This window comes from Lissotriton helveticus, chromosome 4_1 (genome assembly GCF_964261635.1).
Source record: "Lissotriton helveticus chromosome 4_1, aLisHel1.1, whole genome shotgun sequence".
NCBI classification, from domain to species: Eukaryota; Metazoa; Chordata; class Amphibia; order Caudata; family Salamandridae; genus Lissotriton; species Lissotriton helveticus.
In genome coordinates this window covers 1,368,091,134-1,368,106,321 of record NC_136063.1, presented here as the reverse complement: position 1 = coordinate 1,368,106,321, position 15,188 = coordinate 1,368,091,134, and the positions used below count along the sequence as shown (strand labels likewise).

The 15,188-nt window shown below is 43.4% G+C and overlaps 1 protein-coding gene across 2 annotated transcripts in view; it reads left to right on the top strand.

The window, feature by feature from the left end:
- Positions 1 to 15,188, top strand: part of ATXN1 (ataxin 1) — a 1,154,375-nt gene that overhangs the window by 679,847 nt on the left and 459,340 nt on the right. For both annotated transcript variants that reach the window (XM_078687925.1, XM_078687926.1), the window contains exon 5: positions 8,391 to 8,417. The gene's annotated coding sequence lies outside the window, so the exon portion shown is untranslated. The remainder of the gene's footprint in view (positions 1 to 8,390; positions 8,418 to 15,188) is intronic.

Sequence of the window (15,188 nt, the reverse complement as noted above, 5' to 3'; positions counted from 1 at the left end):
TGTGTGTGTTCAGTGTGCCTTTCTTTGCATGGGAATATGAGGGACGGCGACGTGCGCGCTCACGAGGTAGAATCTCTGGCAGGAGACGCTCGTGACAGTCTGCTGTCTACATTCCCCTGAAAGTGATAACATTAGTTGTCTCGCTAGACGCAAAAGCTTCGCTTTTGCGTACGTCTAGCGAGACCTAAAAAGGGCCAATGTTTTTTTTTACAGGGAGTATAAGTACAAAACAGACCAATATACGCATGTTAAAGGGGAGCACATGCAGGGCTATAAATCTATCTTTATCTTTATTCGGTTTCAGAAATTAAAGCCATAAAAGCACGAAAGAAAAACAATAAAAGCAATCCTTTCAGCGACAATCCAAGGCACAATGCGAGGCCTCAGGTGAATTACATGCAATACTACAATATAAAAAAGTTAATCGTGGGCACAATTTAAAACATTGCAAATTGCATAGTGCTGAGAATGGAGGGTGTAACACAACCTGACTAATCGCAAGTGAGCCTGAGCCTAATTGCCGACTTTAAAAAGTTAAGTACATAAAAAGCAGTGCTGCCCTTGAGTGTTTGTAAAAAAATAAAAGCAGTTCACACTTGCCTAAAATTAGCTTTTTTCAGAACCGGGATTAAAAAGGACTTTCTAGGGGTGTCATAAAAACTGCAAAACATCCTAAAATGTACCATATCCTGTGGGGATTTTCCGTCGCAACCACAGGCCGTAAATATATAACTCTTGCTTTGCCTCCTCCGATAGGCTAAAAGGAGATAAAAAGGTCTTTAAGTGGGGTGGGTCCTGCCAGTGCTCAGCATAAATAATATTAAGACAGGCATTGAAATGGCTCCCTTATTGGGCCCCAAAATCATGTTCTGGACATAGACACAAAAGAATAAAACAGCAGCCGGCTGACTAAAAAAACCCTCGAGTGACAGGCAAGGAGCCAGTTACCTGTTTGTGTTGTCAGGTGCATGCCCTCTATGTGGCACCGTGCAGTGTATTTGTGTGTTCTGGACCTGTCTATTGACTGCTGTGTTGCAAGATACACTGAGGGTACCCCCAATTACAGACATTCATACACAGGTGGGCTCATGCGTACCTGTACCCACACATCGTACAGATGGTGAAAATGTGCTTCACAAATACAGAACAAATTACAGATGATTAGTGTAATGTGATGTGCATTTGTATAGTTCACTCCCTCCGCTTGTAGAGTTCAGAAGCTTTTTCATAGTTTTAGGGCTCTTTATGCCCTGGGATCGTCAATTACCAGAGTCACAGTGGACTTTTGATAGTGTATTGTAGTGCCTAAAAACCAACAGTGTTGCAGTGCAATGTTGGGTACTCTGGCTTTGCTAAATTGGCCGGTGTGAAATGGCCTGTGTGTAAACCGGTGTTTTCAGCCACTTGGGAGTGACAGTGCCAAAAAAAAAACTGCCCACACAAGGGCCATCATAGCTCACCCATAGCTGACCCATCCGTGCCAGACTGCCCGACGGGCCTGGCCAACATTAAAAACCAAGTCCAAATGGAAACAACTTTATCATTTGATAGCTGTGGTTGATTGCTTTTGTTTGCGCGATGCTCCCTATAAAAGGAAGCGCATCTAGGTGGGCAAATGTTGACCGATAAAAAATGTGAGGCAAAGAAATGTACTTTGGCCAGGGGAATGGAGTTTTCCAGGACCACGTCATTTGTTGAAATTGGGGAAATAAACTTTGAACCCAGTCTGCAATAAAAGTCCACTGCCTACAACTTCCACAGACTTCCCACACTTATAAGCATGGAGCAGTATATGAAAACAAATAGTACGCTGAAATGCACACTTGTGCCAGGGTTTCCAAGTACCAACAGTACCAGTTACAAGAAGGTGGTGTATCTAAGTGTTTGCTTCAAGTGTAAACAGGTATAAGAACATGGTCTTCGTTAAAGCCCCCAGACCAAAAGATTCTCTTTTAAGAATCCCGGACGCTATAACTTCACAGTAACATTGCCATGGACATAAATGCTGGACCTACCACAGTCTTTCTTTCTATTAGGGATATTCCAGATGTTCAGGAAGACATTTTAGGATTCCTTTAACACCTTCGCTGCGCTGAACGTTCTGCGCTGGTGCGGAACGTTCTATTGCGCGGGCGGGGCCGGAACGTTCAACGGACGTGCGCAGCACTGACGTCCGTTGAACGTGCGCCGCACTTAAAGGGTTAAACACCTATAAGCTCCCAAGACCCGTCCATGTTCTCTCTAAAAGAAGATCCACTGTGAACCAGCGGTTAGTAATACTAATAGCCAGTGTTGGTGCGTCAAGATACGTGTGGTTGCCCCTTTGATACATTGTCTTAATTTCTCTCCTATTGAGAATTCCATTTGTAAACATGTAGCTAATCACCTGAAGGCTCTAAAGTTTCAAAAGAGGAAGCTGTTCCAAACACCTCTTTTGTTTCTGGTAGAAGTTTAATGCCTCAGCCCCCTCTGCTCATTACATAGACCACGCCTCTTCCAAAGGGTTCCAAGTTACCCCTCTTTCGCCATGCCCCCACACATTTTTTCACCCCATTTAAAACAATGAATGTATGAACACGAGATATTTTACAGGGAAATAAATTAACTCAAGGAGCAGCTGTGTCCTTTGAACGGGGGATATGGTACAGGTGCAGGAGAGGTATAAGAGCGTTAGATTTGTACAGGGGACACAGAATATGTAAATGATTGCGAAATATGCGTCAGTGGAATCTGTGACTGGGAGAGGGGCATTTGAAAGGAAGTGATGTGTAAATAGTAGAGAGCAATATTCCATCAGGACAATGCGTCCTTTCATGAGTAAGGGAGAAATATCAACTAGAGAAATGGATGTATACTAGTAAGGAAATACTGGGTGAGGGTTTAGAAAAAGTCTATGTACCTTTAACCAGTACCAGAATGAAAGCAGTAGGTGACAGAGACAGCCTACTTATTTCTTAAGTCCTATTGGGTGTCAGAATTTCATATATAGAAATAATGTCTGACATAAATATTGTGTCCTAAATATCATTTACAAATTACTGTCCCATTCAGTGAAGATATTCTATTATTATCTTTAATAGGTGATATTTTTATAAATTATATTTACTACACATTATTTATGTTAAACGATATTCTGCCAATGATACTGTACCTTAAGGACAGACGTCTCCATGGACCATGGGACCTTTCCCAAGTGATTCTGGGTTCATAGACGTATTTTACAGGATCTTTTGCAGGCACATGAGTTACAACCTATTGAATTATTTAACCCCTTCAGTGCTGGCCACGTTCAGCAGACTTCGCGTGCACTACCTCGGTAGTGCTGCGCACGTCCGCTGAACGTTCTGGCCCCGCCCGCACAATAGAATGTTCCGCACCAGCGCGGAATGCTATGCGCAGCGGAGGGGTTAATGCATATTGAATGGTTGTATGGATATTAAAGTCCCTATCCTTTCAAACAATGGCCAGTATCATCGTGACAGATGTTAAGCAAATGTTGATGTGGTGTCTTTTTAATTTTGTTTGGGCTGCTTCAAATTAGAATCGCAATCAATAGCTCCACATCATCGAACCAAAGGCAATGGAGTATTGAGTCCGGGAGTATACAGCTTTGTAAGCAGTACAGGCGTTAAAATATGTCTACTCATGTTTTACTTTGAAAACAAAACAACATTTGGAGGTGCCACTCGTTAAAAACTGTTACCTCTATTTTAACTCAAAATGTACCCAGAACACAGCCGAGACGCGATTCGTGACATGGAGTTACTTCTTCAGGGCTGATTAACTTTACTTATTAAAAAAAAAAATACATATATATCTTACCATATTTTCATTCAAGTGTTTAATATTTGTTGACTTATTGTGATGAGGTTCATGATAAAAACATATATACTTCTATTTCGATGCTGGTTCAGAATTTTTTGAGCGAGTCATTTCAAGAATTGCGCCCTACGAACCGCCGTTATGCTTTCGAGAGCACCTTTCAGATATTAGAGGGCCTATTCTCCTCCAGAAGTTGTCATGACTGATTCCTGTCACACAGAGACAATGCTTACAGGCGCTAGCGCACTACAACAGTCATTAAATGAAAAATTATAACAATCATTTAACACTAAAACAATATATGTCTAAATGTTCATTTCCACAAATGTGCACACTTGACCCGATGCATTGTTTTTCTCTTTTTTCTCCCTATGTGTATTTTCTATGATGTAGCTGGCTATTTCATGTACCAGATGCATAGTGTATTTGTATCTATTTATACTTTAACATATGTATATGAATATTTAATTGCTGTGCTTTTTGGCTCTGTTGCCTCAAGTTTAAATTGGTACTGAATGTTGCACGTTATACCTAATAGTATTATCATATGCATGATTTGTGCTGAATACAGTGGCTGGGATTTATTTATATAACCAGCTTAGATGAGCAGAAGCTTTGCCATCATTTGTCTTTTCTATCCCTACAAAGTAAACCAGTGGCTGTGTTATATATATGGCACGTGTTCCCTGCTTGCACCATGGCACTACTTTAAATAAGTGCGCCGGGCGCAGTCAGGGAACGTGTGCCCCATTGCGGTGAATGGGCTGCCCCAGGACGGCTGCGAACTCCTGCTGTCCTGGAGGCAGTGCATTCAAGTGAAATATGGAGCGACTGCTTCATTGCCGCTTCGTGTTTCATAGTCCAGGTGGCAACCCACTAGCACTTTAAAGAGAGATTCGTGATCCCTTTGTAGGCAGGTTCAGTGAGTGACTGCACCTACCTGAAAGAGGGTGTCTGGGAGTTTCATGGGACCCCCATTTACCTCTCTGGAGGGTTGCCACTAGGGGTCAATCTTTCAGTGCTCCAGATTTTTGTAAACACAACAGTGATGGACAGAATGTGGATCAATGTCACACATTCACCCCAGTCAAAAGATCTAGGCCCAAATCCATCGTTTTTCCACTCCACACCACCCTGGGTTAGACAATGGCGATATGCAAATCAGCGCTGACCCTGTGCCCCATGGGAACAGTCCAGTCCGAACTACAAAAGCCATGTCCTTCCCAGAACGGAAACAAGCATCCGAGGACCGGCCCGGTTTCGAGGTAACACCTCTCATCAGCCCGGCTAGCTTGACTCCAGTGGTGTGGAGTGCCTGGGACTCACGTCTGAGCATCCCCAGTACACTTAGAGCGGTAATTGCAAACACAACAGTGATGGACAGAATGTGGATCAATGTCACACATTCACCCCAGTCAAAAGATCTGGGCCCAAATCCATCGTTTTTCCACTCCACACCACCCTGGGTTAGACAATGGCGATATGCAAATCAGCGCTGACCCTGTGCCCCATGGGAACAGTCCAGTCCGAACTACAAAAGCCATGTCCTTCCCAGAACGGAAACAAGCATCCGAGGACCGGCCCGGTTTCGAGGTAACACCTCTCATCAGCCCGGCTAGCTTGACTCCAGTGGTGTGGAGTGCCTGGGACTCACGTCTGAGCATACCCAGTACACTTAGAGCGGTAATTGCAAACACAACAGTGATGGACAGAATGTGGATCAATGTCACACATTCACCCCAGTCAAAAGATCTGGGCCCAAATCCATCGTTTTTCCACTCCACACCACCCTGGGTTAGACAATGGCGATATGCAAATCAGCGCTGACCCTGTGCCCCATGGGAACAGTCCAGTCCGAACTACAAAAGCCATGTCCTTCCCAGAACGGAAACAAGCATCCGAGGACCGGCCCGGTTTCGAGGTAACACCTCTCATCAGCCCGGCTAGCTTGACTCCAGTGGTGTGAAGTGCCTGGGACTCACGTCTGAGCATCCCCAGTTCACTTAGAGCGGTAATTGCAAACACAACAGTGATGGACAGAATGTGGATCAATGTCACACATTCACCCCAGTCAAAAGATCTGGGCCCAAATCCATCGTTTTTCCACTCCACACCAACCTGGGTTAGACAATGGCGATATGCAAATCAGCGCTGACCCTGTGCCCCATGGGAACAGTCCAGTCTGAACTACAAAAGCCATGTCCTTCCCAGAACGGAAACAAGCATCCGAGGACCGGCCCGGTTTCGAGGTAACACCTCTCATCAGCCCGGCTAGCTTGACTCCAGTGGTGTGGAGTGCCTGGGACTCACGTCTGAGCATCCCCAGTACACTTAGAGCGGTAATTGCAAACACAACAGTGATGGACAGAATGTGGATCAATGTCACACATTCACCCCAGTCAAAAGATCTGGGCCCAAATCCATCGTTTTTCCACTCCACACCACCCTGGGTTAGACAATGGCGATATGCAAATCAGCGCTGACCCTGTGCCCCATGGGAACAGTCCAGTCCGAACTACAAAAGCCATGTCCTTCCCAGAACGGAAACAAGCATCCGAGGACCGGCCCGGTTTCGAGGTAACACCTCTCATCAGCCCGGCTAGCTTGACTCCAGTGGTGTGGAGTGCCTGGGACTCACGTCTGAGCATCCCCAGTACACTTAGAGCGGTAATTGCAAACACAACAGTGATGGACAGAATGTGGATCAATGTCACACATTCACCCCAGTCAAAAGATCTGGGCCCAAATCCATCGTTTTTCCACTCCACACCACCCTGGGTTAGACAATGGCGATATGCAAATCAGCGCTGACCCTGTGCCCCATGGGAACAGTCCAGTCCGAACTACAAAAGCCATGTCCTTCCCAGAACGGAAACAAGCATCCGAGGACCGGCCCGGTTTCGAGGTAACACCTCTCATCAGCCCGGCTAGCTTGACTCCAGTGGTGTGGAGTGCCTGGGACTCACGTCTGAGCATCCCCAGTACACTTAGAGCGGTAATTGCAAACACAACAGTGATGGACAGAATGTGGATCAATGTCACACATTCACCCCAGTCAAAAGATCTGGGCCCAAATCCATCGTTTTTCCACTCCACACCACCCTGGGTTAGACAATGGCGATATGCAAATCAGCGCTGACCCTGTGCCCCATGGGAACAGTCCAGTCCGAACTACAAAAGCCATGTCCTTCCCAGATTCCCAGATTTTTGTGGCGCACTTTCAGTGCAACTCTTCACAGCTTCTTTGCCTTTGAACTCGCATCCGTAATACAGCTCAGACACTGAGCCAAAGAGATTCCCTCAGTTGCATGGAGCCACACCCCTATGCAAATAAGTGAACACCCTCTTGGGATTGTGCTGGCGCTACATGCGCATCAGCAATCTCTGTATTACAGAAGGGGCCAAAGAAGCATCTGCGGCCCCTTCTGTGATACTAAAGTGCTCTGGGGGAGGGGGGGCACACAAAGCAGGCGCACATACCCCTTGCACCTCCAGGATACTTTCTGTAATACGGCCCCTGGTGGGGTTTCTGTAACTTTCACAAGTTTCGTAAGAGTAGCTACAGAGAGAGGCGGGTAGAAACAGACAGAAATATATATTGAGAAATTGAGAAAGTAATAATGAGCGAGCTGGGAGAGATTATGAGAGAGAAAAAAGACACAGGAATAGGTCGAGGGAGTTTTCATGTTTTCACAGTTGCTCCACTCAGTTTATGAAGATTTAAAATGGCGGACACTTTCATGGGTTCCAGTTATGAGTGAAATGAATTTAGGTGCAGGGATTCCGGGTGGTCAGCAATAATGTTTCCCTGGGTTATTCGGAATGACTCTAGCAGGCTACGTTTGTGCCCTCGGCCCCTGATTGATAGTTCTGCAGTTCTTACCCACTGGTTTTCAAAGAAATTGGTGCCTGATGTTCTCACAACCAGAAAAATTGTTTTTGAGAACACCAGGCCAGCTGTGAATGGAGGGGTGGTGTCCTACCTGGGAAATCTGCTGCCGACTCCTAATCAGGCACTGGATAGATGGGCTCCTTCATCAACCATAAACGACCCCGCAAACATGGTAACTGCCTACTTTCCTTAGAGTACCTCACTAATGTAAATTTTTAGAACTATAAGAAAAGAGCGTTCATCTCCCATTGCATCCTAGGATAATTCTTCTAGTATTCAGTTAATTTATTTCCAGGTTATTGCATCAATGGAACGACCTGCCCTTGTATAATGGAAAATATAGTTATGAAGATATACCTGAGTTTGTGTTACCGGCACCATCTATTACACACATGTTGTTCATTGTGCTAAATTATCCATAGACTGTTTACTTCTAAATAAATGAGGAAATGTGTAAGCCCGTATATGATTTATGGACAATATAATTTTGGGTAGTGTCTGGTAAACTATACAAAGAAAGAAAAAAGAACTACAGACGCCCTTAAAAAGTGATTGACATGGATTTACTGTTGATATTGAATGATGGCGTTTGTCACTTATTTGTTGAGGTTTTTTCATTGTTGCACAATTTGCAGTTTTATCTTACTAATGCATCTTTTTTTTTCTTTCTGCACAGAGTTACGGTGAAGGATTCTATAGACAAGTAAGTTTACAATTATATTAACATTCTTGTAGGAATGAGATATATCTAAAAGTGATGTTAGTTTACTATGTCATTTATTTTTTCAAAGTATTAATGTTTGTTTTAAATACTTGGACACCTTCTAAATTATTTAATATCTTCAACTTTGTCGTCCCTTGTAAACATAAGAAATAATATTGATCAAAATCTGGTAACCAGTGCCCATCACCAAAAAATTCAGATTTTTTTAAACCACAGATGCAATCGAACACTTTCTTTGGACGCTTCATTTCCTTATGTTGTTCGACGTACGTCATTAATACATTTGAAATGCGGCCTGAATTGAAATAAAGACACATTCTTTGCCACGTTCATGTCACTGAAAATAACCGAATCCACAGTTTTATTTGTGACGCAAGCATAAAGGTGACATCCAGTGAAGACTTTTTTTTTTTTTTTAAAGCTGGACGAATGTGTGTAGAGCCTTACGTTTAGGTAACTTACTGCAGAAAATAAAAAAGCTTACACTTCAACAATTGCCACCAGGCATTGTATCGCCTGTGTGGTGCTGTATTCCTTGTCAGGCCATACAGTAACACATAGGTGCCTTTTAGCCCCTTAGCTGCTGGGACTTTTCTCCCCCAGATCTGAGCCCTTTTTTGGGCTATTTGGGGTAGTTTGCTTCGGGCTCCATAACTTTTTTCCACAGTGGCATGTGGTTGAAGACCATAGAGCCTAGCTAGTATTAGTTAACAACTGTTACACAATGTTGACAATAATGGTAATATTATGCAGGGGTCAGTGGCTTAACACAAATGAATGCCTCCCACGCAGAATGAGGTGAGGGGCCCCTAAGCTTCCCACATCTCACACATATTTGCAGTCCTGAAGCTGAAAGGGGGCTCCCTGAAGTGTACCCCCCCACCTCCACTTAACAGCATAGGCTGCAGGGCTTTTCTGCCAAAGTGGAGACAGGCTGTATTCCATCCCTATTGTTATTCTAAATCGGACCGTAAAAATGTGGGGTGTAATTCACATTATTGTTTGTTGGATGGTGTGTTTTTTCAAGAAACTATATAGATGTATGGTTACATGAAGCATAACTGTTGCGTCATGATCAGCGATTAAGCACTGTCAGTTCTTTCCTCAGAAATGCTCTGGAGTGAATACCTGTGTTCACCAGTACCAAAAATTGCATGTACACATCTGCTAACATATTTTATTCACAGTTAAAATCAGTTTTTGGAGAGGCCACTCTTATGTTGGAGATTGTGGAAAATTGTAAGGGGCTTTACTGTGTGAAAAACTTTGACCTCCTGCTTGGTTTGGTTGAATCAGCTCTGAGGGAAAACAAATCCCCTCATGATTTTCATGGAAATTATGGATAGCGCCCCAGGATAATAAAATAAGAACACCTTTTCTGTAAATGCACGAATATCTTCCTTATCCATGTGAGAAAAGTTCTAAAATTCAGAGTGAAGAAGACATACCCTTCTAACAGCAGGAGCAACATTCTCTTCACCACAGAGTTTTAAGGAACAGCTACAGTCTAGCATTCTATATGTATGACGAAAGTGAGGCTTGATTGAACACCCTGCTGCTGCAATCGGAGCTGTTGAATCGATAAGGTACCCAGTGGAGCATGCTGTATTTAATCATCACATATGCGGATTATTGTTAATGTAGACATGACATCTGGTAGTTCAATAAATGAGTATATTGTTATTTATAGCATAATCTATTTGAAAGGGCTAAAATAGATAATGCAAGAGAAGGCCCTCCTACGTCCACCACCCCCTTTACACACCTGTTTCCGCTGATTATCATCCTGTGTCTTATAACACTTCTTTAATTTTGAAATATTAACATTTTGGTAGGAAAAAAAAGTGGGGTTTTTTTTGTGGGTTTTATTTTGTAAATGGAAGTAGTTTTGTTAGTAGGCAGGAAGCCTTTAGCGTTTTGCAGACATATTTAAAACGATCATTTCTCTAATCGATAGTTAGACCATTCAAAAAAGTTGCTGTTGAGACATTTCATTTTGCTTCTCCCTTTTCAGTAGTTTCCTTTGTGATTCTTTGTGCAAGAACGTGCACCGGCTTCAAAATCATTTTTATTGCGAGTGAAATATAAGTAAAAGATGCATCACATATATAAATGTACATTTATTGTACACTTGCCTCTATGGCTCCCTTATGAAAACAAAATTCAAGGACAATGAATCATAAGGTATTATAAAAAGCGACTGTGTTGATTGGACAGTGTTATTGTATCATACAGAAAAATACTTGGTGCATGGCCAAATCACAGAACAATAGACACAACACAGGATAGCTAAACTAAAGCTTCAGCGTGTTTCAAAAAGAATTATTCTAGTTTGTAAGCCCGAAGAACAGGCCCCATCTTTTCAATTGCTATTTCTATAGCATTACGTTTCTACTGAAGAGTTCTTTGTAACAATTTATATTGTATTATACCTCATGTTGTGATACTGTTTGGCACAGTTCTAATGACATAACTTACTGCCTACACATGAACAATGAATGTCATGTTTTCTCTGGCTGTTAAATACTAAAGATGTTTCTGCTTTTAAAAGACGACGAGGCCATGGTTATAAGCAGTGCTTAATTTGAGCAAGTGGTCGCCGGTGGGAGTCACCAGCACTCATTTTTGGGGACTAGCACTTTTTTTTCTGCTCAGACCAATGGCAGCTGGCCTCAACGGGGAGGTGGATGGGGATGATGCGCTTAACATAATAAATATAAAAAATAATAAAACTTACCAGAACTCAGCGACGTCCTCGCTCCGGACCTCTTCTCTCGGAACTGGAAGCAGCAACTCCTCAGCCAATCCTGGGTCTGCTCTCACCAGCATGAGAATAGTAGCCCTAGTATTGGTGGAAACTGCCTCACTTGCTGCTCCACAGCGTTCCGGGGGCTTTGGCTTTCTCTAACCCAGGTGACTTAAGACACCTGGGTTAGAGATGTATAAAGTGCGCATGTGTGGCTGGCCGTCGCAAAACGGCCAGCCAAAAACACATGCGCACTTTAAACAGTGCCATACCAGCCCATCTACCTTTGTCACTCGGGAGCATATCCGCTCGTTCCCCCCTCCCCGTCCTGACGCTCGGAGGATGAAAGTTAAAATGGTAATTAATTACCATTTTATTATTTTTCATCTTTGGGGGTTTTTTAAGTGGGACAAAGCTCCTCCGCTCAGACGGAGGATCTGCCCCTGCGTCAGAAGTTTACTGAGACAAGGAAAGGAAAACCATACAAAGCAGAAAGACAGAGGAAGGAAAAGACGGAGAATGCCTCAAAGGGAGAAGGAGGAATTTGCAATGGAGGAATTTGCAATGGTGAGATAAAGGGTTAGGGAGAGTCTGGTACTGAATTAAAAGGCATGCAGTGGATTTAAGACTGTTCAGCTTTGGTATTTGGCACACTAACATTTAATTGCATCGGTTAGGCCTCCTGAGCAGAGTTTTGTGCATCGGCACTGATTTGTGTACAAATTGAAAACACGTGAATATAAGCATGCATTTTTATCACTATCCTACCTCGTAGAAGATTAAGACCAGCAAAGAAGAGGCTACTTAATAAAGAATGCAAAAATAATCAGTTTCCTAAAACTATCATCTTTTTTCCATATGTGGCTATCTGAACAACGAGACAGCTGTTTCAAAAAACAGTGAATACTGTCCTGAATTGCACACTGAGAATACTCAGTGTGTTTTGCAAACCCATTGTAAGATAATGAATGTTTTGGGGGTCTTTATTTTGAGATGTTGTAGCCACAAAGATAAGGGCTATTTTCATGTGCATATTTAGTCTCCTCTACTGGGAAGTGGAAGATTCCCAGGCTGCTTTTCCAATAACATGTCTTCCATCCCAGGCACATTCCGAGAGGCAGATTAGCACTCTAGTTCTTTAAGACAACCTTTTACTCGTCAAAGACAGTGTTTATGGCTACAAGGTGAAGTTATATATAATGTATGACTGAATGAGGCTTGTCCCAGGCTCTGGCTGTGAATCTCCTGTGTAGATATTTACCAGACAGAAGAAAAAAATGCAGCATTTTAAGTATAGGGCAGTCTGATGAATAATATTTAGGACAGATCACCGTCAGTCCTCTGTCAAGCAGTCCACTGTTTTTCCTTTACACCAGTGCTTAATTTGAGCTGGTGGTTTCCGGTGCTCGGCACAAGCACTTAACTGCTGGTACCAGAACGTAATTGCCAGAACCTGCACTTACGACAGCTGCCACATGGTGGCGCTGTTTGTGTCATTTAAATTTAAGCAGAAAACGGTTGCCTGTTAATTAAATATGCATTCAAAACAACTAATACCTGCCACCCAAGCCATTTTATAGCTGTGGTGGCCTCGAACAGACTGAATTGTCACAATTGTAGCAGTGTGCTGGTTAGTAGTTGAGTAAGTGCTGTGGCAATGTGTGATGCAAACTGTGTTGGCCTCCTGACGAGAGCCAGGCGCATTACAAATTAAGCATTGCTTTACATAAAGTAAAGTAAAGTCCACATTTGTAAAGCGCACAATCACCCGTAAGGGTCTCTAGGCGCTGGGGGCCGTCGGGAAGATTAAGCGAGCTATTGCCCAGAGTCACATGGTGCTGGGCTAACCTGCCGCCGGAGCCGGGGATCGAACCGTGGTCCCCAGATTCCAGCGTCAGTCGCCCTGGCCGCGGTGCCACACCTCTTCCTTACAATGAACTTCTAGTTTGGTTTAATAAGGGTTACTTGATTCTGAGCACCGACAACTGAACCTGTCTATTCCAGATACATTTGAGAGAGAAGAAATTATAAAGTTTTCAGTTTGTTTTTAAAGACAGCATGATTCTTGATAAGGTACAGGCCGACTGGGGGCAAGGGAAAGGGGAAGCTGGACGCCGAAGTGCACCCTGTGGGGCATGAGGCGTGGGGCGGCAGCAAGTTGGGCAGCAAATATAGGAGGAGCAGATTTTCAAAAACAAAAACCTGGAAATGCTCCAGACAGAGATGAAAAAGTACAACTTGGCACTACTATGAGGCACAGAACAACTGACATAACCGCATTAATTGATGTAGAATATGAGTAATAGGGAATATAATGAGACCTTAAGACCAGCCACGGCCGGCAGTGGGTGTACCTGCAGGGCGGTGATGTGGGGAGGGGGAGGGGCAGGGTGGGGGGTAGTAATGTATGGATTACGGTGTTTTACAGGTAAGTAAACATTTAAATAAATACAACGAATTTCGTTGCGCACTGCATCGCATTTGGGGATGCTGTGCACTCAACGAAATTCGATTTATTTATGTAAATGTTTACTTACCTGGGAAGCTCCGTAATCCATACATTACTTCCCCCAACCCTGCCCCTCTCCCTCCCCACGTCACCGCCCAGCAGGTACTCCAACTGCCGGCCACGGCTGCTTAAGACACTAGACCTTTATTTTCACAGTAAAGAAAATTAAATGCATATTTGAGACTTTAGTGTCCGGTAGAGGTACATGCCCCTTTATGAATCATGTCTGGATACGAGGGCACTAGACAGTAGTGTAGGAAGAATGTCATGGCCCTGGTACAAGCGGGGAAAAAGCACAGTTGACTGCTGTTGGGGTAGTAAAATACATCAATAATCAGGTCTCAATGGGCCACAAAGGGCTCTGCCCCTGGTACCACTGCACCTACTGCACCACTGGTAGTTACACCCCGGCACTAGACCTGCTTGAACATTGCAACAAGGAACATCTGAGTGGCGGTGAAGCAGGGCATCGTCTATGTTTCTAAGACATCATTGGCCCTTGCTAGTCATGAACGAGGAGCGGACAGAAAGGTATCTTCTTAACACCCTCATCAGGACTCTGAAACAAACAGGAACTGTTCAATTAAGAGAAATGTGTTGGAACATCAGGACAGATGTCCTTGTACTGTGATTTACTACAGCAGATCCGAGGCATATAATTAATAAAGCAGAGCAGTAGAGTGGGGAAAATAGCATCTGGACAGTTGGATATTTTTCAACAATCAACAAACGGCAGTGGTGGTTTCAATGGTAGCACAACATTCTTTGTGTTGACTGAAGACTAGTATTTAGTGTTGGTGCCCGTCGAGGTTAAGCATAAAACACCCCACTACCTAGGGTGTCTACTCACTGTGGTTCAACGGAACCCAGTGTACATACTACATATAGAGATTACCTCGGCACTCTAACCTGTTCAATGATTTATTCATGAAGAGTTGTTCTATCCTATAATACCCCATTCAGAAGAGGAACAGTAAGCAGTTTATAGTTCTATTTAATGTATATAAGATACATAAACTCAGCAATATTCTTAATACATTTCATTCAATTTGGTTCAAAACACATAAATTACAATGACACAGTATTGCATAGATGGAAGGTTTGATACAGTAAACTTCCTGTAGAACGATAGATCGGCAGATCAATAGGTAGATATTTTTGTTTGCATTAACCCTGTCATGTCTCCTCTGAACATCCATGTACTGCCTTTATTGCCAGAGTTTGAAGGTGAACTGGAATAGTAGAGAGAACCGCAGCCCATATGGAGCGTCTTTGTGACCCCCATCATGGAGTTCATTGAGTATTGTGTACTTCGTAAGGTCCCCCTACATTCATTCATACTTATAGCCAATGACACATTCACAACCTCCCGCAAAGGCAATCATTTTTGTACATGAATAGCGTTTCTGCAGTGCTGTTTGTTCATCCCAGTATCTGCCCCCAACCCCCCGTATTAGGAAGTAGTAAGAAGCAAAGTGAAGTGCTAACCTTTTAA